General features: G+C 50.5%; 1 protein-coding gene and 1 long non-coding RNA gene across 4 annotated transcripts in view; one reads left to right on the top strand and one right to left on the bottom strand.

Annotated features, from left to right (window-relative positions):
• Positions 1–24,246, top strand: part of KLHL29 (kelch like family member 29) — a 327,580-nt gene that overhangs the window by 215,645 nt on the left and 87,689 nt on the right. The window lies entirely within an intron of this gene.
• On the bottom strand, positions 2,885–14,498 carry LOC144333900 (uncharacterized). Its single transcript, XR_013403033.1, has 2 exons — positions 13,939–14,498; positions 2,885–4,457 (listed from the first exon to the last, which is right to left on the bottom strand). It is a non-coding gene; the product is annotated as an uncharacterized LOC144333900 (long non-coding RNA).

The following is a 24,246-nucleotide window of genomic DNA, read 5'->3' as shown; positions in this document are numbered from 1 at the left end:
TGTGCGTTACTGTTTGTAATTTAAAGACAAAGGAAACATGAGCCCAGCTTCTTTGTGTGGTGCCCAATGGATGCCACATCCCTCCTCCTGTGCCTCCATCCACGTGCTGGTTTACACAGAACAGCTCTGGGTCAGCCATGGCTGCCCGGGTTCCTCATACCAGGGTCCTCCTTAGGATGTACCCCAAAGGCCCAAACCCCCGATTCACTTCTTTCATTCTGCAGGGTGTGCATATGCATGTGCAGGAGATACGCCACACTAACCAGAAACTTGCTCCGTGTTTCAACTTGAGGCTAGGCTAGGAGGGAAGAGGACATGTGTCCCCGTGTGTTAGCTAGAATGCAGCCCAAGCTGGAGGTTGGTGACACTGCAGTAATTGGAGGTAAGAGCTCTGAAGCCATTCAGATAAATTTTTGACATAAAGATGTAGGCTGGTTCATAAAAGGTTGCAGTGACAATAGGTTATAGTGACAGCTTTTCAACAATTGTCTAAGCTGCCAGATGGAAGGGGATTCAGCATAAGGAATTATGGGTGGTCTGGACAACACAGTATCCTTTCATAGGGATGGATCTAAGGGAAGAATAAAGTTATCCAGGATGGCCCACATTGAATAACACTATTGTTAAAACATGGACTGGAGAAGGAGAAAAAAGATTAGACGCTTGAAAGACTCAGCGACTGTAGCTGCAAGGCCTTGGTCTTGCGACCTGAGCACTGGGTGTTCGCAGCTCCCATCCTCTGGTGTAATGAACGCTTTATCTGCCAGATTCCAGGTTGAACATCACGCCTGTCTGGCAGGGCTCCCGGGCTTTCCTGCAAAGGGGGCGTTGTTCCTCTACCAGCGCAGCTGTTTGTGCGGTTTTGCCCTTTTGATTAAATTGCCTCTCTCAGCTCCTGGATGGGACTTGTGGGACCCTTCCTAAGTGGATGTCTTCTGGAGGGGAGACTTTGCCAGAAGGAGGGGGGCTCAAAGAAGGAGTGGGATCCATCAGGTTGGGAGAGGGGAAAAGCCCTGGCTCCCACAGAGTCCTCTCTGCCAGAATCCACCCTTGGCCTCTGATCAGGTACCGGCTGCTCGGTCGGAGAGCAGAAGCAGCCACCTTTGATCCTGTCTTTACTTAGGTGAGAATAATAACAGCCGCTATGATAACATAATGACAACCATCACTTACTGAGTGCCTACAGTGTATGTGAAACTAAGCACTTGCATCATCTCATTTAAACTGAACTCACAACAACCCTGTGATGTAGGTATTACCATTCCCATTTTATAGATAAGAAAACTGAGGCCTAGGGAAGCTAATCTGTATCTCACAGATGTTCAAATCGTTTGGAGGTGAAATTGGGGTCTGTCCTGCCCCCAGGTTTGCGCTCCTGGCCACTCATTGTGCTGTACTAACTCCTGAACACTCACGCTCCAAGACTTAACAAAAAGGCCTCGTCGAAAGCGGAGAGGAGTTTGTGAGTGCCTCCTAGGACCATTGAGGGGGTTCGGCAAGTAGGGGTACGAGATTTGCTCAGCAGAGAAAATTCATTTTAAATGGGTTTTGGCTGGGAGTAAAGCATCCTTGGGAGTGAAATGTCTGCATTCAGTGACTTCAAGCTGGGCTTGTGAATTTACATGAATAATTTGTTAATGGCAGTTTCAGGAGATGAAGTAATTTACGTGGTCATAAGGGAGTAAAATTCTGCCCTGGAATGAGCATGTGTATTCAAGCCTCCCGCTCTGTGGTTTGCCACGGGAAAGCATGGCAGGTCTGAGGTTTTTTGAAGCCTTGCTCGTGATTGCAAACGAGACCAGGCCACGGTCTATGAGAGCTTAGCCATGCATCCAACCTCATCATGATGTCCTGCCATCTTCTAGACTCTAAACATCAACATGTTCCTTTAGGCAAGACCCGTGGGGTGGGAGGGTTACTCTTAGCTCTGAGGTACCCAGTGAGAAGCGTGAGGGCACCTCCCCCACTCAATAGTGCATCTGAGGTTGGTAGGTTCCCAGGCTAGCCCACCACACTGGCTGACATGATCTTGTCTGATGGGGACCCAGGGGTTTCCATCCCACATCCTAGCATGTTGTTATTCATGCCCCAGCCTCGCACAGGGCCGTGCTGTTGGCACACCAAGCCCTCTGCAGTGTTGGGCACGTGGTGGGGGTTGGGGGTGGCAGTGGAGGGCTCAGTTAATAGCTGCTGCTTTGATATCAGGCTGTGAAGGACACTCTTGGGGCGCTGGGGCCAGGGGAGGACAATTGGCTGGGGCTGAGGCAGGGCAGAGGGAGCAGAATCCAGTGGCTATGGCAGTCACTACCCTGGAGAAACTCACGCAGGGGCAGGGGCCACAGCAAGGGTCCCCCAGTGCATCCCTGGTCCCCTTGTGCCAAGATGAGCACAGAGCATCCACTGCTCATTTTCCCCAGAATTTGGAGACAACCAGAGTGTGGGGCCTTTTCATCCTAACACACCAGAGACAGCCCGTGCCCATCGGCAAGACATGACATCGTTCCTGTGCCTCCCAGAGCATCTCCTGAGTCATCCGTCCCACCCCGCTTGCCCCAGGGCCTGCCCAAAGCAGGCGTGTTGTGTTACCCTTTCTCCTTGCACTTTTCTTAGTAACAGCATTGGCTGTGGCTCCTGCACAGAGGCCTCCTGGAGACATTCTGTCCTGGTCGGCCCCAAAGGCTGGCTTTGAGTCAGCACGTCCATCCCCACCCTGCAAGCTCTTCCTCACTCTGCCCAGAGTCCTTTGTGAGGCCAGTGGGGAACTTTCAGGAAACCACAACGGGGGTCGGGGGTCAGGAAAGCTGTGACTGTGGCTTAAAAGCAGGTGAATGTCCCTCCTGGCCAAGGGGCAGTTCCAGGCAGCTGCTCTATATCTCTATGTGAATTTTCTTTTTTTTTTTTTTTTTTTTTTTTTTTTTAGCAACAGGGTCTTGCCGTGTTGTCCAGACTGGTCTCGAACTCCTGGGCTCCAAGCAGTCCACCCATCTCAGCCTCCAAAAGTGCCGGGATTACAGGCATCACGCACCACTCCTGACCTCTACATGGGAGAGTTCTGTCCTGAGGGTCTGAATCCCGGGTCGAGGGAAGGCCTGGAAGTGTGTGAGGTTGGATCTCAGGTGCTACTCAGGCCAAGCCCAGGGGAGCCATACCCCATTGGCTCAGAGAGATCAGGAAGCAGGAGAGGGTCTGCCCAGCCTGGGCCAACTTGGACTTGCCAGCAATTCTGGGGCTTCATAGATCCCTCAGATTTCTTAGGAAAAGACATCACAGCTCTTGCCAATCCATGAGTCACTGAGTATGGTGTGAGCCACCCTCTGTGCCCGGCCCAATGGTGGGCAGTCGGGTGAGGTCAGGACAGTGCCTCTCTTCAGGGTAGGTCAAAGTCAGGGAAGTGACCCCCCACCCCAGGGCAAACAAGGGCTCGAGAAAGCAGGTTTGAGGTCAGAGGTGAGGTTGGACAGCCTTCCCCGGACCCTGGAACTGTGAGGAATGCCCACCCTGTGGGAGTTTCTGTAGTTGCTGGAGCCAGAAAAGGCAACCAGAAGTAGGGCCTCAACCCAGAAACCCTGTTCATCCCACGTGGCTGGATCCCACCTCCAACCAGCAGTCAAGGCATTTCCTGGGCCGGAAGATGAAGGCTGCAGCGTGGGGGGAGTGGGAGGGGTAGTCAGGGTCTGACAGCAGGATAGTGCATGTCCTCTGAGTTCTAGGGGGACCTCTGCTGGGCCCTGAGCTCTGTGTCTCAGGACAAAAATCCCAGATTCCAGAACTGATGGCGCTTCCCAGGTCTCCTACCCAGCCACTTGCTTTCCAGGTGGGGTCTGAGGCCCAGGCCTTTTGAAAGGCCTTGGCATGTTTGGAATAAGAATTCTGAAAGTACTGATTTTCTAAAAGAGGGAGATTGAGGAGGCTGGCCGGGAAAGCGTACCGTTCCTCAGGTGCTGGAGCCCAGGAAAGCCGTAAACACTGTGAGTCCACACCCTACCCCTTCCCTGTCTCCAGACCAGCCAGCATTGTGCCCAGCCCTGGGGAGCAGGCCAGGCCAAGGAGCCCTGGTGGACTCCATCAGAGGCCCTGGTGCAGCTGCATTCACGGTCCAGTGGGAAAGGGAGGCTGCACTCAGCCCATCCCCGAGCTCAGTGCAGGAACAGCTCTTACGGGGTCCCCCCCGGCCACGCAATGTTGCCCTGTCTCCTCCTGAGGGACTGTGCCCAGAGCAGGTGCCTGGATTTGTGGCAAGGTTAACCACAGCACCATGAAGTCAGTTCTGTGAGCTCAGGCCTGGGTACTGGGTGCACAGTTCTAGTGTGGGTCTGGTCTTCAGTGCCCAGGGTCTAGGGCAGCTCCCGAGGGGACCGTGTTACTATCCAGCATGAAGCATCTAGACTAAGGACCATTAGACAACAGTAAGATCATTTCTTTTTTTTTTTTTTTTTTTTGAGACAGAGTCTCACTCTCTTGCCCAGGCTGGAGTGCAGTGGTGCAATCTTGGCCTCCTGAGTAGCTGGGACTACAGGCGCCCACCACCACGCCCGGCTAATTTTTTTTTGTATTTTTAGTAGAGACGGGGTTTCACCATGTTAGCCAAGGTGATCTCAATCTCCTGACCTCGTGATCCGCCCACCTCGGCCTCCCAAAGTGCTGGGATTACAGGCGTGAGCCACCGCGCCCAGCCTGGAAGATCATTTCTGTTCTCTATAACTGAGGCAGTTGCTGCTGGTTACAGGGCTTGCTGATAAATGGCCCCATTGGGATGCAGGTGTCACAGGGGGAAACACTGGACAGGGATGAAAATGACTGATTTCCTGGGAGCCCGCATCCCCTTCAGCAGCAGCAGGAGCCCCGGAGGTGGCCTTGGGGGACTTTTCCTTCTGGTTCTGACACTAACCATGTCCTGAGAGCTCAGGCCCCTGGAGCACTGAGTGCCCATCTGCAAAATGGAGAGACCAAGTCACTTTGAGTCATTTTAGACCATCGTAGATGTAAGCAAGAGGCAGGGTGAGAACAGAAAGGACACTCTGAGGTTAGAGGGGACCCCTTCCCTGGAGGTGGTATCCTCCCACGCCTCTCCAGTGCCTCCTCTGCTCTGCTCCTTGCTGCCTGTTGGCCTGAGGTTCCCATCCTGACCCATGCTTCCTGCCCCTCAGCCATGGGCTGCAGCCAAGGCCAGGGAAGCAGTTGTCCCCTCAGCCATTTGCAGTACAAGGGCCAGGCCCCTCTGATGGGGAAACAGGAAGGGCTATTGGGAGGGTCCGCTGAGTGCCCCAACTCCACCTGGCCCTGCCTGCTAGATCAGGCCTGATCCGACCCGCCACCGCCTTCCCTGGAGCAAGGCCTCAGCCACTGGGGGGACAGCATGGCCTGTTCCTTTTCCTTTTTTTTTTTTTTTTTTTTTTTTTTGGAGACAAGGGTCACTCTGTCACCCAGATTGCAGTGCAGTGGCACGGTCTCAGCTCACTACAACCTCCGCTTCCCAGGCTCAAGGGATCTTCCCACCTCAGCCTCCTAAGTAGCTGGGACTACACAGCCAGCTAATTTTTTAATTTTTTGAAGAGACGAAGTCTCACTGTACTGCTCAGGCTGGTCTTGAACTCCTGGGCTCAAGCAATCCTCCCACCTCAACCTCCCAAAGTACTGGGATTACAGGCGTGAGCCACCACGCCCCACCTGCCTGCCCCTTATGGAGCGATTTCCACGCGACTCTTGTGTCACAGCTGAAGGAGGCTCCACGGGACCCAGACCAGGCCTTCCACAGAACACAGCCCCTGGTGCCCCAGGAACTGCGCACAGTGAAGGACCATAAGAAGCCCTCGCCATTCATCTTCTCTCAGTATTTTTTGAGCTATAAAGTCGATTTGGTCATATTTCAGAACATGTAACTCCTTAGTGATTAGACTGCCCATGAAAATAGACACATATCCTAGCCTCTGGGCCCAAAAGAAAGAGGAACTATAATAAAAGCAAAGAAGTCATTCAAGCCCTCCTCCTTCTCAGATGCTTAGCACACATGAAATCCAAATCCTTAGGAATGGGGAAAACCTTTTTATTTATTTATTTATTTATTTATTTATTTTGAGACGGAGTCTCACTCTGTCGCCCAGGCTGGAGTGCAGTGGTATGATCTTGGCTTACTGCAAGCTCCGCCTCCTGGGTTCAAGTGATTCTCGTGCCTCAGCCTCCCAAGTAGCTGGAATTATAGGCGCCTGCCAACACACCCGGTCAATTTTTGTATTTTTAGTAGAGACAGGGTTTTGCCATGTTGGCCAGGCTGGTCACGAATTCCTGACCTCGGGAGATCCACTGGCCTTGGCCTCCCAAAGTGCTGGGATTACAGGCATGAACCACGGCACCTGGCCAAGGGAAAACCTTTCTTAAAGGAAGAGTGGCAGTATGGGAGTTTCAGGTAGGGGGTCAATCTGTGGGCGAGTGTGTGTGTGTGTGTGTATATGTGTGTTTGTGTGTGAGAGAGAGAGAGGGAGAGAGACAGAGAAAGGAGAGAGGGAAGAATGGAAAGAGATGATTGATTCCAGAACATTCCCAGGCCTTGCACACAGTTTGCTCAGGAAGGCTGGAAGGTCCTCCTCCCAGCCGCTCTGCTGCTGGGTGCAGGGGTCTCTGGCCTCGTTTGTTTCATGTCCCTTGTGTGATTGCAAGGTGCCCTTCCTGTGACTCACTGTGTCCTTGCCTTTCCTGATTTCCAACTCAGTTTAGCCAAGGGATCTAAGGCACGGGGTTAGGCACTGCCTCATAGCATCTTAAGGAATCTGCCCAAAATTTTCTGTTCATCCTGACCGATTTAACAATTAAAGGATCACTTTATGAAATTCCTTGTCTTATAAATGCAATTAGCAGTTTTAATCTCCTGAGGGAACAAATCATTCACTACTTGATGGGAGTTGGTTTTATCGGAGAATTTTGCTTCTAAAGTTAAACTGAAATAAAAGCAGAGGGGAAGAGGAGAGTCATTTATGGGGCATCTGAGGGCACTTGTGGGCAGCTCAGGGAGAGCAGAAGGGAGTTTGATGCTTGCAGAACCCACACTTAATGGCAGACACTGTCCTAGTCCCTTAGACACCCTTAACTAGGGCTTATCTTAGCCCATTCAGGCTGCCATAACAAAATACTGTAAACAGCATGGCTTAGAAACAACAGAAATGTATTTCTCATAGTCTTGGAAGATGAGAATTCTATGATCAAGGCACTGGCCAATGTGGTGCCTGGTAAGGGCTGGGACTGGCTTATGGACAGCACCTTCTCACTATCCTCCATGGTGGAAGGGGCAAGCTCTGGTCTCATGAACCCCATATGAGGGCACTAACCCATTGGTGAGGGCCCCACCCTCATGACCTAATCACTTCCCTAAGGCTTCCCCTTTTCACACCATCACACCAGGAGTTAGGTTTCAACATGGATTTTGAGGAGACACAAATATTCAGAGCACAGCTCTGCCACCCACAGACCAGGAGGTGGTGATTCTGAGAGGGCCTGCAAACTGCCCAGACTACACAGAAGCTCAGAGATCAGCTGGGGATTTGAAAGGAGGTCACTCTGACCCCAGAGAAGAATCTCTTCCCACTGTCCCAAGCTGGGAACACCAAAAGGAAGATGGGATTGAGAAAGATTTGAGAAGCAGAGGGGATGCAGACAAGGCCGCAGGAGACCATCAGCAATCCATTTTGGTGTTTTAGTCTTGAGCCAAATGGAAAAGTTACTTTTAATGAAATATCTGAAATCCAGTCATACCCTATCTTTTACATATTTGGGACTACATTCTTTAGAGCAGGGGTCACCCACCCCCACAAACTGGTACAGTCCATGGCCTGTTAGGAACCAGCTACATAGCAGGTGAGTGGCAGGCAAGCCAGCATGACCGCCCAAGATCCACCTCCTGTCAGATCAGCAATGACAATAGATTCTCATAGGAGCGCAAACCCTATTGTGAACTGTGCATGTGAGGGATCTAGGTTGCATGCTCCTTGTGAGAATCTAATGCCTAATGATCTGAGGTGGAGCAGTTTCATCCCAGAACCATCTCCCCACACCCCCAGCCCCGTCCATGGAAAAATTGTCATCCATAAAAGTGGTGCCTGCTGCCAAAAAGTTTGGGGACCGCTGCTTTAGAGAGCTCTGAACTTGTTTCTTTTGTGAGCAAGCCTCTGTCATGTGAAGTGCTGTTCCCCCAACTTATATGTTTAGTCACTTTAGATTCTCTCACACTCATCTCTTTCTAGGGACCCTGGAATTGTCCCAGGATGAGGAAGGAGGGAGGGCGGGAGGGTGATTCTCCAGCCTACAGGTTGTCAGTAGTTGACCCAAAATGTCACCTTTTGGTGTCCACACAAGGACAGTAATTTCCGTCTCCATTCCCAGCATGATGGGAGGGAAAAAGGAATGCACAGAAGTCATTTGGAGGAAGTTCCCACATACAGAAGAGAGTAAAACTGTGTCTGTAAACATGAAAATAACAGCATCTGCTGGTGAAGTTTTGGTCTTTTATTTTGTTTTCTCCCAAACATGTCTATAGCTTACTGTCTGCACCAGGAACTCCCACACGCCCATGAGGTCTCTTGCCTGTTGCCCTGACTTACAGTTGAATATTTCGTTTTTGTGTTCATCCTTCTTCCCCCGCAAGACTGCAGTCTCCTTGGAGGTAGGGCCCAGTCTTTTTTTTTTTTCCTCTGTCTTATCTTCTATGCCTAGAATATCATAAGAGCTCAGAAAATGTTTGTTGTTTTGTTTTTATTCAAAGTTAGAGCTATAATTCACAAAATACACACCTCACATTTACTCTGTTAAATTCTTCCTTTAATTGAAATGCATTCATTTGGAGAAAGCGATGCTGATAGGAACCAGATAACTGGAGAACTGATGATTTTCTAAGTGCTGTGGGCCCCTTAGGATGTGAATTACAATATGGAGCGTTTAGATACCAAACCCACTGGGGGAGGCACTGAGGATTATCCATTCTCGCACAGAGCACTCAATACAAACCCCAATTCATATTAATTAAAAATTCTAAATCACACAATTGTTTTTTTCTGCAAATCCTTATATGCTCTGTTTTATTTGTCACCATTAATAATAACAATAAAGATAATAATAATAATATAACTACTATGTGATTAAGGTACAAAATATTTACAGGTTTTTAGGGAGCCCTGTGCTCAGAATGGGAATAGGATAATTACAACGGAGGTTTAGTATGAGAGCTCGTTCCAGAAGATTCTCCACTGAGAGTTGAAGTCAGTCACTGGGTTCTATTTTGTCTGTGATTCTATCAACCTGTTCCCCTGATATCAATCATGTAGTCACTCATTCATTTGACACAAATGTATTAAGTGTCTCGAGCATGCCAGGCAGCGTGCTAGATGCTGGAACACAAGGGTAAACAGAACATTCCCCACTCCTGTGGTCTGGGGGTGCTTATGTCATTACAGCCAGGAGGGAGATGGCCGGCAGTGGCAGGGCACTATGTCTAAGCCCAGTCCTGTAGGATGAGTTGGAGATCTCCAGGAGAAAGTGTGGGAGAGAGAATTCCCTGGAGAGACCTGGTGAAGAGTTGCAAGCTTGGTACTTGTGAGGACTGAAAAGTCATTGAGCCCTTTTGCTGGAGAAGGCAGCAATCAGAGATGAGCTGGAGAGGTCAGCTGGGACCACATTCTGAGGGCTGTGGGGAGCCACAGATGGGTTTTTGTGAAATAGAGAGCAGGTGTGCTCTTCAGAATGCCTGCCCCTCCCCGCACCTTGGCTGATTGTGGAGTGAGGGAATAGGAATCAAGGATGCCTGTGTGGAGCCGGGCACAGAATTTCATGATAGCTGTGGCCTAGAGATAGGTAATAGTGAGAAAAGGGGGAATGGGAGAATTTCAGAAATTCAGGACAGATGATGATAGTAATGATGAAAAATACATAATACACACTTACCATGTGCCAGAGCCTATTGCAAGCACTTTGCATGTTTATTTGGTTCAACCTTCCAACAAAACCTATGAGGTAGTGACTGTTATCCCCATTGTATGGGCGAGGAGACTGAGACACAAAGAGATTAAATAGTTGGTGCAAGACTACACTACTAATCTAAGTAGCAAATGGGAATCAGACTCCTGTTTGAATGTGAACCCATCCCCCACCCCCCATTTATTTCCAGAACCCATGGTCCACACTACTGTCGTCAGTGACCTGGGGCGATGTGAAGTCTGCTACTCAGGTAGGGAGGGTGGGCTGAGCAGATGAGTTGCTTTTGTGACACATACCCCCGACAGTCCCTCGGGGATCACGTGGTATCAGAAGCAGTGGAGAGTCCTCATCCCTGGCTGGCCATCTCCCTCCCCATAAAGCCCTTTTTCCCAACACTTGGAAATCAAGCCTTTCAACTGGATGCTAGTAGTCAGGGACTGTCTTGGGGCGGCGTGAGGGGATACTGCTGCTGGGCCTGTTGGGCCCATGGCCAGTCCTCAGCTCCAAACCCAACTCTTGCTGGCCTCTCGGTACTGAATTGCACCTTGCTGTATTCATTCTGGTGTGCTTTGGAGAACCAATTGATTTCCCAGCTCCCTAACTTGTCACTATCTGAGTGAGCTTTTATGGAGAATCTGCTACTTTTTGAGAAGTTTCATGGACATTTTCTTCATCTTTTGCCTGGAATGAAGTTCATAAATTGGTGCTTTAAGAGGTTTGGTCTGGAATGAGCTGCAGGGAATGGCTAAAGACGTGGTCATCTCTCCTCAGTTCCCCACTTCCCCATAGGCCCTCTGTCTGCATTTTCACCGTGGGACTTATGTGGTTTCTGACTCTGAAATTTTTGGTTTCATCCGCCATCTGATCAGCAGATTGCCTCTTGCCATCACTCCAGCCTTGTCCTTTGTAAGGCTTGGTCCTGGGATAAGAAATAGCCCTGTGGGGTGGGGCAGGTGCCCTGAAATGCTATGCAGGAAGCCTGGGTCCTAACTGTGTCTCAATTCACTACAGAAACTTGGCCCAGATCACCTTCCATTCTGGACCTCACTTGCCTCTGCAAAAGTAGAAATGCAAGTTCATGTTGTTGAGTAAATATTTGCAGCAGTAAAGTCAGATAATAGATTCATGTATTTATTCACCATTTATTGATCATTTATTCTGTGCCAAGCACAGTTTCAGGTGCTTTGGTTAGAGTAATAATTAGCAAGATAAACAAAAATTACTGCCCACATGGAGCTTACCTTCAAGTGGATGGAAAGACAACGAATAAGTAACAAAAATATCTAGTATGTTAGATGTTAGTAAGTTTTGGCAAGTTCCATGTTCAAAATGATCAACTAGGAAATGCTGAGCAAGCCTTGTGTTGAAGACAGTTAGAAAAGCAGGCAATGTCTAGTAACCATTGTCTTGAAGGTACTGGAGAGGTAACAAGACACAGTGAGCTGCTATTCGATTAGGGTCTGGGAAGAATAGAGGCCTGTGGAGGTGAGCCTTATGCTTACAGCCAGTTTTCCTCTAGGAGTATTTGGCAGTTCTGAAGGGACAGATGAGAGCTGAGCAGGGTGCTCAACAGCAGGCTTGCAGGGTCAGAGGACCAGGATTGGAACCCAGAGTCTGCCAAGGGGACTAGCAGGTTTCACTGACCCCTCCACTTTCTTTGGCCTGGGACTCTGAAGGGCTGTACACTGGGCCCTCTGAGGAGCTGCCTCTCTGCTTCAAATCCTCTGGGTTCTCCAAAATGAATTAAGGTGATCCCATATTGCTAGTATCCCTAGGTGCCCAGCAGAAGCAGACAAATAATCTTAGGAGAAAGATACCATCTTGACCTCAAATTATTTCTAAAAACAATGTGCAAAGGTAGAATCTGTAACATAATTTTAAAAATAACCAGATACAAGGAGACCACATTAACAAATATCAGTAGAAACAACAGAAAATAGAGAGACCCATAGGGGTTCCAGATACATTGGAATTCTCAGATACAGACTTTAAAATAACTCTGCCTTACTATGTTCCAGATGTGAAAAGACCAAAATTGTAATTTTCATTAGAGAACCAGAAACTATATCTTTTTTCAAAGCCAAATGTAAATAACCACATAATACCCCAAATGAAGAATTCAATGACAAGTTTAACAGATGCAACCAAAAAAAAAAGAATTATGAACTGAAAGATTGATTAGAAAAAAAATCCGCATTAAGTACAGAGAGACCAGAGAAAAAATGCAAAAAAAAAAGGCAGGGAGGTGGGGCAGTAGGAGTTACAGTGAAAATGTCTAACACACGTATAACTGGAATTCCAGAAAGAGAGGAGGAGGAAACTGTGTCAGAAGCAGTATTTCAAGAAAATGGGTGAGAACATTTCTCAACTGTTGAAAGATACCAATTCATAGATTCAAGAAACACTAAACTACAAGCAGGATAAATGAAATCTACACCAAGGCACTCAGAGTAAAACTGCTGAAAATTAAAGACAACGAAAAATCTAAAAAGTAGGTGGAAGGGAAAGACAGATTACTTTGAAAGGTACAGTGATGAAATATATAACTGACTTCTCAATAAAACATTGAAAGTCAGAAGTCAGTGGTGTGATATCTTTAAAGTGCTGAAAGAAATTGCCAGCTCAGAATTCTATACCCGGTGAAAATGCCCTTAGAAGAAAGAACAAAGATGAGATTTTTTAAAAGTTCAGACAAACCGTGAAATAATTTGTCACCAAAAAGCCTGGCTGGGTGTGGTGGCTCATGCCTGTAATCCCAGCACTTTGGGAGGCCAAAGCGGGTCGATCACCTGAGGTCAGGAGTTGGAGACCAGCCTGGCCAACATGGGGAAACCATGTCTCTACTGCAAATACAAAAATTAGGTGGTCATGGTGGCGAACACCTGTAATACCAGCTACTCAGTAGGTTAAGGCAGGAGAACTGCTTGAACCCAGGAGGCAGAGATTGCAGTGAGCCAAGGTCACACCATTGCACACCAGCGTGGGCAACAGAGCAAGACTCCATCTCAAAAAAGAAAAGAAAAGGGAAAAAAGCCTGCACTGAAGGAAATCCAAAAGTATGTTTTTCAGGCAGATGAAATTAATTCAAAAGAAAGGTTAGAGTTTCAGGAAGCAATGAAAAAGCAACAAAAAAATGTAAAAATAAGGCTATATCAATTGTACACAAAGATAAAAAAACTCTCATGAAACAACATGTATAGAGAGAAATAAAATAAATGAAAAAAAGGTTTAGAAATGGGGTGGGGAACAAATGAAGTGAAATTATTTTAAGGCCCTTGAATTATTTTAAGGCCAAGGAAGAGAGTATAAGTATCTACATTACACTTCAATAAGTCAAGGATGAGGGATGTAATATCTATGGATATTACAATGAAATACAAAATACCTAATCCAAAAGAAGACAAAGGAGAAAAGAAACAAGGAACATAGAGCAAGTGAGACACAGAAAGCATTTAGCAAAATGATCAATTTAAACCCGAGTACATCATTAATTACGTCAAATGTATATGCTCTAACCAAAAGATAAAGCTTTCCAGACTGAAATTTTAAATTCTCACTCTATGCTATTTATAAAAAACACATTAAAAGAGAAAAGGTATAGAAAGATTAAAGGGAAAAGGATGAAGGAAGGCAAAAAGATACACTGTGCATAAAAGCAGGTGTAGCTACATCAGTGTCACACAAAATTGTCTAAGACAAGAAGCAATACTTCATAATTACTATTTTTTAAAAACCCACCCTTGGCCGGGCACGGTGGCTCATGCCTGTAATCCCAGCACTTTGGGAGGCTGAGGTGGATGGATCACAAGGTCAGGAGTTCAAGACCAGCCTGGTCAACATGGTGAAATCCCATCTCTATTAAAAATACAAAAATTAGCTGGGTGTGGTGACGTGCGCCTGTAATCCCAGCTACTCAGGAGGCTGAAGCAGGAGAATGGTTTGAACCCGGGAGGTGGAGGTTGCAGTGAGCCAAGATCGCACCACTGCACTCCAGCCTGGACAACAAGGCGAGACTCCATCTCAAAAAAAAAAAAAAAACACCACCCTCAGCTCACCAGGAAGATGCAACAATTGTGTGCATCTAAGAACTGCGAAAGGAAAATAAATCTTGGGACCCCAAAATCACTAAGCTGAAAGGAAAAGTCAAGCTTAGAGCCAACCTGCCTCTCATTCTATCCCTTTAAAAAAGATAACTACTAAGATTTTAAAAACAAGCTACAGCTGGGCACGGTGGCTCACACCTGTAATCTCAGCACTTTGGGAGGCCAAGGCGGGTGGATCACGAGGTCAGGAGTTCAAGACCAGCCTGGCCAAGATGGTGAAACCCTGTCTCTACTAAAAATACAAAAAATTAGCCGGGCGTGGTGGCAGGTGCCTGTAATCCCAGCTACTTGGGAGGCTGAGGCAGAGAATTCCTTGAACCCAGAAGGCAGAGGTTGCAGTGAGCCAAGACCGTACCACTGCACTCCAGCCTGGGCGACAGAGTGAGACTCTGTCTCAAAAAAAATAAATAAATAAAAATAAAAATGAAAAAATAAAAACAGGCTGCATACCTCCCTCACAAAGAATTTCCTTGTGGACAAAGGACAGATAGAACTCAAAGTCACCCCTCTGCTCACTGAGATAGATGCATATCTGACTGCCTCCTTTGGAAAGGCTAATCAGAAACTCAAAAGAATGCACCCATTTGTCGCTTACCTACCTATGACTTGGAAGCCCCCTTCCCGCTTGGAGTTGTCCCACCCCTTTCCAGGCAGAACCAATGTACATCTTACATGTATTGATTGATGTCTCATGTCTCCCTAAAATGTATAAAACCAACCTGTGCCCCGACCACCCTGGACACATGCCATCAGGACCTCCTGAGGCTGTGTCACTGGCATGCGTCCTTAACTTTGGCAAAATAAATTTCCTAAATTGAGACACGTCTCAGATACCCAAAGGGTTCACAGAACATAGAACACAGCCTCAAAATATAAAAGGCAGAAATTGACAGAACTAGAAGGGAAAAAATAAATTCACAGTCACATTTAACACATTCTCTAAATAACAAGACAAACAGACAAAAATAATGATAAAAATAAAGGTATAGAAGATTTGCAAACACAATTAGTAAACATGACAATGGCATAGAGAATATTGTACATAAAATCTAGATAATATACATTCTTCAGAATCACACACATAACGTTGATAAGTGCAATGGAGAAAAATGAATACGGAGTGTTAGCTGTGAGATTTGAAATAGCAGCGTTTGGAAAGAGCTCTCTATGTTTGCGTTTGGGCAGAGGCCTGAGGAGGTAAGAAAGGAGGTCACTCGGGTCGCTGATGGCTGAGGGAGGAACATTGCAGGCTCCAGGCTGAGGCAGGGTGGGCTGGTGTATTCAGGAAATAGCAGGGACCGCAAAGCCATCGGGGGATGGGAAGATGTGGGCTGTAAGCCCCCCAGGTGAGGGGCGCCCTGGGATCTGGGCATTGATGATGGGAATGGAGCCTGCTGCTCCCTGTAGCCCCAGGCCAGCTGCGCCTCCAGCAAAACAAGACTCCTCGAAAGCCCATTCCAGCCATCAGGTCCCTCTCTCTCTGTCTGCTTGGCGCTCTCCCTAGAACCTGCACTACCTTTCACAGCTCCGCGCTTCTTCCATGTCTTATCCAGTCGCCTTTTCAGGAAAGACACTAAACCTGGTGCCTGGGGAGCAGCACTGTGGGTCTGCAGTGAGCCAGGCCTTCCCCAGGGCTTCAGCTCGTCCTCACAAGCCCAGGGGCAGGCTTTGTTATTAGCATTTTGCAGATGAGAAAACTGCTGCCTCGACTTCTGCTCTTGTATAAATGCAACCTCCTCTTAGAGGCTCACTCTCACTTCCATTTTCACTGAACCAGGTGCTGCTGGGGACCCCACTTCCAGAGGAGGTTGCTGCCCTCCATCCACCCTGGACCATCCAACCTGGGATCCTGAGACCCTGGGTCATATCTCTGGGACCAGAGAATAAGTCAGGACCCTCAGAGCGTCTCCTGTGTGTCTCCGCTGCAGGGAGCTCTGAGTCAGCCTGTAGAAAGGGGTGCAGTGGCCAGGGAGGCGTGTCCGGGCTCTGTGTGAGCCCCGCTGCCTCTCACGGTGGACCCGCGAGCCAGGCTGGAGCAGGTGCTCTGGGTGGAGGGAAGTTGCTGGAGTTGCACCTTCTGCGAGCTGCCCACCCCAGCTCCTGGGGCCCTTTGAGAAATCCCATTATTCCAGTCTAGGGGGCTTCACATCCATAGACCCCTTGTTTGCTGCCTGATGGTTATGCACCTGTTAGAGTCACTGCGTGGACACAGCCTGTGCTGAGAATGTCAGATTAGAGTGAAGTGACCGTGACCTGGTTCAGCTGCGCCAGCCTTCTTGCACGTCAGCATCACTGTTCCTTTCTGATCAGCGTAGCCAGTGCCTGTGTCTGTCCCCTGTCAGATGAAAGATGGCAGATATTCCCTCCCCAGACCCCCTCTGCTTCTCTTTTGGGAATCAGGCTTGCTGTGGCCTCTGGGCTTCCAGTCCTGGTGGCCTTGATCCCTCCTCCTAAGGGATTCAGGGGTCAGTCCCCTTGGAGCTCTCAGCAAGGAAGACCTCGCTGGGCCTATGGGTCCTGGCCTGGAGGGTGGACCTCTCTGCTTCTGGCCACTGAGCCAGGTCTGCTTCTGCCATGCCCCCCGAGTGGCAGCCTGACCACGAGGTTGCACCCCCTACCCTGCCCTCCCACACTCCAAGTCTGCCCCTCCCTCCTCAGCTTGGGGTTCTGTTCTCTTGAGCCCTACAAAAAGTTCATACTCAGCCTGGGGTTCATTCTGCTCTTCGAGCCTGTGACAGAAAGGCTGCGGAGGTTGTGGGAGCCTTGTAATGCTCATTTTACCTAAACTAACCTTTCTTAAATTGAGGGAGCGAGGGAAAGATGAAAGGAGAAAAACACGCACACACACGGCAATGTAAGTTAAAGAAGAAAACATTTACCAAGTCTCTAAATATTGTCTTCACCCCGCGTCCTATTCTACTGAATAAAAAAAAACAGAGGTGCCTTCGGGCTTTTTAAAATCAAGATTTTATTAAAAAGAAACAAGTTTCAATCAAGCAAACAATTCACAAAGATATTTTCTAGAATAATGAGAATAATAAAAACCATCATTTTTGGAAAGGCTGATTCCTTTCCAGGGCCTGGGGTGGTGGGCTTGGCACCCATCGTTCTTGCCCACCCCCTGAACTGTCAGAGAGATCTTACCCCTTCCTGGAAATGAGCAAACGGGTTCAGAGAAGTCTAGTGACCTGTCCAAAGACACAGGGCCCCTGAAAGGGAGCTCTGTGGTCCGCACCAAGTCTGTGTGGCTCTGGCACCGTTCCCAGGGTCATTCACAGCAGGGCCCGGCTCAGACCTCAGCGGGCGGCGAGAAGAACACACGGGGTGTCTGACTTCCAGCACGAAGGGGCATCCTGCCTTGCGTTTCTATTTCCCATTTCTGAGCATTCTCTCTGGATTATAGCCGTGACCGCCGTATCGCAGCGTGTTTGCCCAGCCCGGTTTGAGTTGTAAGCTGGTGAAATAGAAAAATCCTTGTGAAAATATGAACACACTTTTATTTACCAAAGGTAAATGAAACCTTTCACTGTTCTGAAGGGTTTCCATTTTTCTGTCTTTTGTCTCCTCCCTTTGATTACCCATAACATTAACCTTCAAACAACCTGGCAAATTCAAGTCTCTGATTTCCCGGCAGCCTCCTCCTTCAGCCAGTCAGGGCACCTGTTGCCGGTCCTCTTGGGATCACCAGACAGAGAAGCCTCCCTGTGCCTCACACCCACCCACACCTGTCCCCCCGTCCTGGGGGAAGGCAGTTCCTGGCTGGCCCATGGTCACTGTGAAGCGCTCCTACTTAACAATGCAAGTAGCCATTCCTCTGTCCAGCTGGCTTTGACGAGGCTCCGCTGCCACAGCTTCTTGCCTGTGGCTCTGTGGTGGGGAAAAACGGAAGGAAAAATGCGTTCCATGCAGGGCCTGTCACTGCTGTAGAAACAGCAGTATTATTTTCAGGGATGTTGCGTTAATAGGGGAAGGCTATTTCTTGGAAAATACTGCCTTCAAGTACTGTGACTCTTTTCAGGTTATATAAAAGGGCATTAGGCAAACACTCAGAAATTCAGCAGCTTCCCTGGTTGGGAGTGTGGAGGGTGGGTGGACCAGCTCCTGTGCACCTCCAGCGGCAGCCACGCAGAATACGAATTGGCTGCAGTCACCGTCCTCATCAGCCCGCAGTCTGGATAGTATCAGCAATAGGAAAGGTTACAGCTTTTCCTGTGATGTATTGCTTCTTCAGAGAGTATTAAAGATGTTTTGAATCTATTTTTTTAGGAATCTTGAAACCACCAGTGGAACATTTTTGCTGTTGTGGGTAATGCACAACGTAGCAGCGTAGGAAGGCCGGGCCGCGAGGAGGACCCGAGGGTGTTGGAAGCACCGAAGACAGCGCCCGTTGTCATTTTAACAGTGAGGAAGCAAGCGAGGCAGAGCATATGCTGAGGTGTGGAGCAGCTGCGACTGGGAAGCGTGTTATTTCTTTTATTTGCTGGGGGGCGGAGAAGAGGCAGACACCGCATCTCCTGGGAGTGGGCAGGATTTATTTATTGGGAAGGGAGTGCCAGAGGAAAAGTTCCGTCATCATGGAAGGAATTCTCCAGCCCTGCTTAGTATTCTTACTGTTTGGGCTTTTTTTTTTTCCCCCTGCCTGGACGCTCCCTGCCCAAAGGACAGATTCAAAGAAAAATTGTAGCCAGAGCCGACGTCTTTGTAGTAGATGGTGGGACAGTGAATTTTACACGTCAACTTGACCAGTCCACAAGGTGCCCAGATATTTGGGCCAAAGATGATTCTGGGTGTGTCCGTGACGGGGTTTCTGGATGAGATTAAGATTCGAATCAGTAGACTGAGTAAAGCAGCTCGCCGTCCCCGGTGTGGGAGGGCCTCATCCAATCAGTCAGTCGGCCTGAATAGAACAAAAGCTGACCCTGCTGTAAGTAAGAGGGGTTTCTCCCGACCGCCTTTGAGTCGGGCCATTGGTCTTTTGCTGCCTTCGGACTGGAACTGAAACATCCGCCCTTCTTGGGTCTCCAGCCTGCAGGCTTTTGGACTGGAACTATACCAGTTCCCGCTCCTGGGTCTCCAGCTTGCTAACTGCAGATCTCAGGACTTCTCGGCCTCCATGATTACAGGAGCTGATTCCTTATAATAAATTCTACATTATATATATAATTTATGTCCTATTAGTTCTGTTTCTCTGGAGAACCCTGGCTGACATAGAAGGCATCCATTAAGGCAGGAGTTGAAATCTTAACATCCTTCCTGAACCCATAGCTTGATCAGGCTACCTGTGTCCTCTAGGAGAAGAAAGGGTGACTGAATCCCAAAGTATTTGGAAGGAGGCCAGAGAAAAGCTCTGTAGCCACCACTCCTCTCTGCTGAGAACATCAGAGGCCATGAACTGTATGAATGGAAATGAGGATGCTTTGCCAGACATCCCCCTTTACAGGCAAATGCTGGTCCTTCCCCTCTAGGAGACCAAGGCTTGGAGCACCCTGGTCCCTCCTCCAAGGCAGCCAGATACAAGCCTGGCAGCCACAGGCCCCTCGGCCCAGGGAAAGGCAGCCTCTCTGTTGCAGGAGGCTCCAGCTACAGCCTCCAGCCATTGCTCCCTAGACATGGTGTCCACTCCTTGCTCACCCCCTGCTAGAAGGTAAAGGAAAGCATACATGAAATGGTTTTAAGCAGCAGGTTTGTGACTATTCCTGCAGCAGGTGAGGCTCTGAGCTGAATACGTCACACCTGGGGTCTTCTGTGGGCCTGGATTGAAAGCTGGCTTCTCCTGCAGTGTTAAGGGTCTGGTTCCAGCCTGGGCTGTTGGGGAAATCTTGAGGCTGGTGGGTGTTCTCAGAGGGGTCTGGTGCCTCACAGTGATTGGCAGTGATAGGAGAGCGGGAAGAAATGGGTGAGGGAAATGGGTCCACTCATGAAGGCCTTACCCGTGATTCCTCTTGAAATCTGAGCATCCCAGGGATGGGGGCACTGACACTGATGTGAGGAAATTAGGCCCCAGGGCAGCTGAAGCAGGCCGTGCCCATGATAATAGGAGAGACTGCAGCCTAAAAATCTGAATTGACTGCTGGGGTGCAGAACACAGAGGGGAAGCCTCCTCCCCTTTGGCGAAAAATCAATGCCTGATGTCAGGACTCCCCTATTGACAGCTTGATTAGAAAGGACTCAGAAGTTCCTTTGCCCTGGAATTGCATCAGGAAAAGAGAGATGGAAGCATGTGTGGGGTGCTGGTAAAGCTAACAAGGATGTTGATGGAAGCATGTCTGGGGTGCTGATAAAGCTAGCAAGGGTGTTAAGTCCAGACTGCCTCTTCCCAGCCTGTTAGTGCCTAGTTCACACTCCCAACTTTTACTGACCACCTACTATGTACCAGGCCTTATCCTGGAAATAAGGCATGGTTTGTCCTTCAAGGAATTCATAGTGTAAAGTATGGGGATAAGCAAATAGGACTTTGAGTCCAGTAGCTCATACAGGCTCCAGGGATCCCCATGGGGTGTGCTGGGGAACCAGGGGAAACGCATCTGACCCAGATAAAGGGAGGCCAGAGAAGGGAGCTGTCGGGGGAGGCTTCTCCGAGGGGAGGCCACTGAGCTGAGTCCCTGAGGATAAGACAGAGCGAGCCTCGGTGAGGGGGCCCAGTGGACACACAGAGGCCAGGCTTAGGCTGATGTGTGGAGACAGGACGCAGCAGACCACATGAGGGTGCTGGCAGAGCATGAAGTGCCAGCCCAGGAGTGGTGAGAGGGGGCACCAGGAGGCCAGTGCGGCCCATCAGGGGGTTGGCACTTGATCCCTTTGACTATGGGATTGGAAGCTGTTAGGGAGGAGGGTGACATGGTCATATTTACATTTTAGGAAAAGAACTGCCTTGCCACACCAAGGACAGCTTCCGGTAGACCCCCCAGGTGACACCTCTTGGAGGTCAGGAGAAGGCAGAGGTGAGGGTCAGGGAGGTCAGGGCTGCTAGAAGAAATATTAAGGAGGGCATCAGCAAGGCTGCTGGGGTGAGGGGCGGGGGAGAGAGTTAAAGCCAAGTCCTGAATTCCTGCCTTGGGAACAGGGTGGTGAGGCCAGCTCTGGGACAGAGCATACAGTGGAGGGAGCTGACCCAGGGTGGGGAGGGAGAGAGCAGAGGCCAGTCCCAGACGCACAGAGTGTGAGGTGCAGGCACGACGTCCCGGACGCACAGAGTGTGAAGTACAGGCAGGACGTCACAGATACACAGAGTGTGAGGTGCAGGCAGGACGTCCCAGACACACAGAGCGTGAGGTGCAGGCAGGACGTCCCAGACACACAGAGTGTGAGGTGCAGGTACAGGCAGGACGTCCTGGACACACAAAGTGTGAGGTGCAGGCAGGACGTCCCGGACACACAGAGTGTGAGCTGGAGGTGCAGGCAGGATGTCCCGGACACACAGAGTGTGAGGTGCAGGCAGGACGTCCCGGACACACAGTGTGCGCGGTGCAGGCAGGACGTCCCAGACACACAGAGTGTGAGGTGCAGGCAGGACGTCCCGGACACACAGAGTGTGCGGTGCAGGCAGGACGTCCCGGACACACAGAGCGTGAGGTGCAGGCAGGACGTCCCGGACACACAGAGTGTGAGGTGCAGGTGCAGGCAGGACGTCCTGAACACACAGAGTGTGAGGTGCAGGCAGGACATCCCGGACACACAGAGTGTGAGCTGCAGGTGCAGGCAGGACGTCCCAGACGCACAGAGTGTGAGGTGCAGGCAGGACGTCCCAGACACACAGTGTGCGCGGTGCAGGCAGGACGTCCCAGACACACAGAGCGTGAAGTGCAGGCAGGACGTCCCGGACACACAGAGTGTGAGGTGCAGGCAGGACATCCCGGACACACAGAGTGTGAGGTGGAAGTGCAGGTAGGATGTCCCAAACACACAGAGTGTGAGGTGCAGGTGCAGGCAGGATGTCCCAGACGCACAGAGTGTGAGGTGCAGGCAGGACATCCCGGACACACAGAGTGTGAGGTGCAGGCAGGACGTCCCAGACACACAGAGTATGAGGTGCAGGCAGGATGTCCCAGACACACAGAGTGTGAGGTGGAAGTGCAGGTAGGATGTCCCAGACACACAGAGTGTGAGGTGCAGGTGCAGGCAGGACGTCCCAGACGCACAGAGTGTGAGGTGCAGGCAGGACGTCCCGGACACACAGAGTGTGAGGTGGAGGTGCAGGCAGGACGTCCCGGATGCACAGAGTGTGAGGTGCAGGCAGGACATCCCGGACACACAGAGTGTGAGGTGCAGGTGCAGGCAGGACGTCCTGGACACACAGAGTGTGAATTGCAGGTGCAAGCAGGACGTCCTGGACACACAGAGTGTGAGGTGCAGGTGCAGGCAGGACGTCCTGGACGCACAGAGTGTGAGGTGCAGGCAGGATGTCCCGGACACACAAGAGTGTGAGGTGGAGGTGCAGGCAGGATGTCCCGGACACACAGAGTGTGAGGTGCAGGTATAGCCAGGACGTCTCGGACACACAGAGTGTGAGGTGCAGGTCCAGGCAGGACGTCCCGGACGCACAGAGTGTGAGGTGCAGGCAGCACGTCCCGGACGCACAGAGTGTGAGGTGCAGGCAGCACGTCCCGGACGCACAGAGTGTGAGGTGCAGGCAGGACGTCCCGGACGCACAGAGTGTGAAGTGCAGGCAGGACGTCCCGGACGCACAGAGTGTGAGGTGCAGGCAGCACGTCCCGGAACCACAGAGTGTGAGCTGCAGGTCCAGGCAGGACGTCCCGGACGCACAGAGTGTGAGGTGCAGGCAGGACGTCCCAGACACACAGAGTGTGAGGAGCAGGCAGGACGTCCTGGATGCACAGAGTGTGAGGTGCAGGCAGGACGTCCCGGACACACACAGTGTGAGGTGCAGGCAGGATGTCCCGGACACACACAGTGTGAGGTGCAGGCAGGATGTCCCGGACACACACAGTGTGAGGTGCAGGCAGGACGTCCCAGACACATAGAGTGTGAGGTGCAGGCAGGACATCCCGGACACACAGAGTGTGAGGTGCAGGTGCAGGCAGGACGTCCCGGACACACACCGTGTGAGGTGCAGGCAGGACGTCCCAGACACACAGAGTGTGAGGTGCAGGCAGGACATCCCGGACACACAGAGTGTGAGGTGCAGGTGCAGGCAGGATGTCCTGGACACACAGAGTGTGAGGTGCAGGTGCAGGCAGGACGTCCCGGACGCACAGAGTGTGAGCTGCAGGTGCAGGCAGGACGTCCAAGCGGAGGCGTCGAGTGGGCTTGTGAGCATCTGGAAAGGTGACAGTGATGTGGCAATTAGGCAACAAGACCAGACACAGGAACAGGGTCCCTGTCCAGAGGTGGGAGAGGGAGGCAGGAGAAGAACGTTACAGAACCCAGATAAACATCATTGAAAGAGAAAAGGCCAAGCCTGCAGTGCCGGGTGTATAAACAGGCCAGCGTGTGCCACTGTGATGGGAACTCAGCATCCTGCTGGCCGGAGCGCTGCTGCCACTCTGACCAGTGCCTTCTACCCACAGGGATGACCCTGCACGGGAAGCCGGACTCCCGTCATGAAACCAGTGTTCAGGGAGCCGGGGGAAGGTCTTTCTCGTTGCTCAGGCTGGCAGCTTGAGGCACACACTTCCACTGCAGAAACACCTTTGGCTGGGGGACTGCAGTGCTCCAAGCCCTGGTCCCCTGGCGGGGAAGCATTTGCCTGTGAAGGGGACTTGTATTGGAAAGCGTCCAGTCTGTGGGGCCCAGTTCTCACCCAGCAGCAGCAGCAGCAGCAGCAACTGAGGAACTCTGCAGCAGAGTCCCGGGTCCCACCTGCAGCCTGCCTGAGCCAGACCTCCCAGGGAAGACTGGGGAAGCCCAGCCGGGTTAAGACCTGCTGCCGACTTCCATCTGCTGATTCTCACATGAGACCCAGCAGGGAGAAGCCTCTTGTCCAGGTTAGCTCAGGCCTCCCAAGTCCCTGCCCTCCTGAGCACGTTTGGCAATGGCCTTGGCAGGGGCTGAAGCAGCAGTAACTGCAGTTAGGAGCACCTAGGGAGAAAAAAGGAAGAGAGGAGGGTGAGGAGAGGTAAGGGAGGAGAAGACACGGAGGAAGAGGAAGAGCTGAGGAGGAGGAAGAGGAGGAGATAAGGAGGAGGGGAGCTGGAGGAGGAGGAGTTGAGGAGGATGGAGAGGAAAT

The sequence above is a fragment of the Macaca mulatta genome, chromosome 13 (genome assembly GCF_049350105.2).
Source record: "Macaca mulatta isolate MMU2019108-1 chromosome 13, T2T-MMU8v2.0, whole genome shotgun sequence".
NCBI lineage: Eukaryota > Metazoa > Chordata > Mammalia > Primates > Cercopithecidae > Macaca > Macaca mulatta.
Note: the sequence above shows the minus strand (reverse complement) of the source record. Positions and strands in the feature narration are given on the sequence as shown.